The sequence below is a fragment of the Xyrauchen texanus genome, chromosome 10 (genome assembly GCF_025860055.1).
Source record: "Xyrauchen texanus isolate HMW12.3.18 chromosome 10, RBS_HiC_50CHRs, whole genome shotgun sequence".
NCBI lineage: Eukaryota > Metazoa > Chordata > Actinopteri > Cypriniformes > Catostomidae > Xyrauchen > Xyrauchen texanus.
In genome coordinates this window covers 35,348,679-35,352,129 of record NC_068285.1, presented here as the reverse complement: position 1 = coordinate 35,352,129, position 3,451 = coordinate 35,348,679, and the positions used below count along the sequence as shown (strand labels likewise).

Sequence of the window (3,451 nt, the reverse complement as noted above, 5' to 3'; positions counted from 1 at the left end):
ATCAATATCTATCTGTATTCTGTTGCTTAACTTCTTTAATAAAGTGATGAATTAACTATATGCATGATCACATAATCAATTCTATTTTCTTATGCATAATTGAAATATACTTTGAATCATATGTGTGTTGAATGTTAATTAGTCTCTTTTAGGAACATTCCAGAGTCTCTCTGTCCTGCACGTCGGCTGAAGGTCTTTTGGGGGATAAGCTTATTTGTGACGCTCTCTGCCTCTCAGGGGAGGGGGTCAGGGGGAATGCGTTAAACATGTGTTCCAGATGTATTCTGTGTTTGATTGTTACCTTTCCATGACTAATTATATGGTTTAAAGTCCTATGCAATACTACCTGAATAGTAGAAGTGTGATTTTCTATTATTATTTCTTTAGGGAAGAAATGTATGTTATTTCAACCCTCTCCTCTGCCCGAGGAGTGAATATTTTATCCCTCTGTTTTGGTTTAAATGGCCTGATAATGTGTGCTCTAGCTGTCTTGTGCCCAGAGAAGGACTGTCGTTCGTCAGTGTTTTGTGTGTGCGTTTGACCTTCTACCTAGGTTTTGAACCAGGGATGCACACCAGGCCGACTCGAAGATGCCCCGCGACCATCTGCGAGGTCACTTCAGACGTAAATCTCGGGCGCGGATGACAAGTGCGCTGATTAATGTTGATAGGCCATTTAACTATATGTTGTGACTATGTTCTTTTAGCCAATCAGGAGTAAAATAATGGAATGTACGTCCTTGCCAGGGCCGGATTCAGCCAGCCCCACTAGGGGGTGCAGGTAGAATATCAGGGGGGGCAAGTCATTTAACGGAACATTTAAATTTGACAAATATAGTGATTTGATTTATATTGTGATATATATCGATATGGCCAGAAATGAAAAAATATATTGTGAAATGAAAAAAATCCTATATCACCCAGCTCTAATCTATCAGCTCCTTTGATCCATTTGATTTGTCTTATAGGTTTTATGTTGGATGCCCTTCCTGACACTACCCTCTGCATTTATAGGACACTGGCTTGTGCCCTCTTGAGGCTGCATTTATCTTTTTTTTTTTTTTTTTATCTGTCTGTCTGTCTGTCTGTTTGTCTTCCTGTCTGTCTTGTCTGTCTGTCTGTCCTTTCGTTTTTTATTTCAATCTTTTTTGTTTTTTTTTTGTTTTCATTTCTTTAGCTCTGTACACAGCATGGCTTATATCAGTCATTATAGCATCAGTCGTCTGCTTTTCTGTGCAAAAGTCCTAACAAATGCGTCCATATCTAGACCTGTTGTTATAGCCTTCTTGTGAGCCAGAATAACTAAATTTATTTTTCTCTCATGTAGCATAGTGCGGCGGAAGGGGGTAAGAACACGAGACAAAGTGGAGAAAGAGCTCTCGCATGATGCAGATGATATTCCAATCACAAGTGAGGTCACATACATGCGATGGAGCTGAGGAAAGGCATTCTTATACCTGTGTACATATGTGCAAATGGTGGAGAGGTCTACAAACTCTACGTTCTCATCATCATTAGTCTTTTTGTATTCTTTTTCCAACATTATTTTTGTGACAAGAATCTCATTGGAAAGTTTGTCACTGTCACTTTTTGCCATTTTTTTGCAGAGGACTTAACATGGCAACATCCAGAAAAGAGGGAGATTGTGGTTGAAGGCAATTAACTGCTTTCATGAGATCCAGATTGCTTTTGGAGAATCTTGTCTCCATCTCTACAATGGCGATGTCCAAAATGTTGAGAAGAGCTCTCTTCAGAGCCTGGCTAGGAGTCATGGAGTCTTCTGCATGGCCTACAGTGGACGTAACAACGCTACCTACGAGCAGTGAGCTCATTGTTCTTTTCTTTTAGCAGCTGGTGCAGGCATGCTGGTTAATGTCTCACTCTCCTCATCTCTCATCTGCTTCAGAGCCTGCAGAGATGCACTGACTACTTCTGAAGCACAGCACAGGTCAACAGAATGAGCCTGCAGCATAGCATTTGCAGACTTCAAGGAACCCAGAACTTTGAGGAGGAATTTTCCTATTTCAAAGAAATGATGCCTCCTTAACATCATCAACAGCCCTGATGCCTCTGTACAGATATCAACAGCAGTGGCTCTGTCCTCTGTAACCTCTGACAGGATACTCAGAATAGCATCCTGATTCTCCACAAGACACTTGGTCACATCATGGTGGCTTGTCCACCTGATCTCCAACAGTCGTTTAAGGGAGGGAACATTATAGTTCTGTGACACATAATGACGGTGAAAAAAAGAGTGCAGTGATCCTGATAGATCAAAAAAGATTTTTGCACACGGCTCTCCTTGCATTGCATGGACCACGGCCAAGTGCAGCTGGTGGTTATAGCAGTGGATATAAGGACTATCCTTCCCTACCTTCTTTTGCAATAAGGCCTGAACCCCACCCCTGACCCCACCCATGACAGAAGCTCCATCATAGCACTGACGGATAATTTCAGCTGCACTATAGCCTGAGTCAGAAAGATGCTCAAGAATTTGTTTGGTAATAAATTCAGCATTTAACTGACTGAGGTCAAGCAGGCCAATCAGGTGTTCCTCTGGAATGCCTTTACAGACAAATCTAACCATGATTGACAGATTCTCCACATTACAGCTGTCCCTCGTTCCATCACTTTGGATGCAAAACCCAGCATAATCTGCTTTGTCATAATTACCTTTTATCTGATTTAATACCATTTTGGCCAGTGTTTCAATAATTTCATTTTGTATATTGTGAGAGGTGTATTTTGCATTTGGTGGGATGTGTTTGTTAATTTCATTAAATTTGGGGTCCTTTGCCAGTGTGTAGTCAACCATTTTTAAGAACAGTCCTACAGAGAAATCATCATCATTTGAACTTTCCACACTGCCACGAAGTGGAAGTTCATTTACTGCTAGGAACTGAACTACTTCTCCAACTGTTTTAATATAATACCTATTTTTTTTTCCATTTGTGTGGGCCCTATTAAATTACAAATGGTCTCCCCTGTGGCCTCTCTTTGGGACATTTCAGACCAGGCTTTTGCATTTTTTATGTGGCATTGACTTGATGCGTGCTTTGAGAATCCCTTGTCCTTTTCCAATGCAGTTTTCCAATTAGTAAATCCTTGTTTTGTGAAAACCAAATCCCTATCATTGTTCCCCCCAAATTTCTGACACGGGAAACAAAAGCACGCATCAAGCTTTGCTGAATATTCGAGCCATGGTCTCCCACGATGCCAACCTGGGCAGAATGAGCAGGAGCTCTTGCCAAAATTACGTTTGGGGAAAACCAGAGCTATGGGTTGTGACGGTGCTTCAGTGTTTAAGCCTATGTTGTATTCATCCGCAACAGCCACGGATGGACTGGGAACAACGGGGGATTCGGTCTCTGCTGCAGCTAATGCCCTAGCAGCCTCGTTGCTGCTGCCAGTGCTAGCTTTAGCAACCAGAAATCGGCGCATACTCGACTCGT

General features: G+C 41.8%; 1 long non-coding RNA gene across 1 annotated transcript; it reads left to right on the top strand.

Annotated features, from left to right (window-relative positions):
* Positions 1 to 1,264: 1,264 nt before the first annotated feature.
* LOC127651016 (uncharacterized) lies at positions 1,265 to 2,288 on the top strand. Its single transcript, XR_007971494.1, has 3 exons — positions 1,265 to 1,409; positions 1,607 to 1,821; positions 1,906 to 2,288. It is a non-coding gene; the product is annotated as an uncharacterized LOC127651016 (long non-coding RNA).
* Positions 2,289 to 3,451: the final 1,163 nt, after the last annotated feature.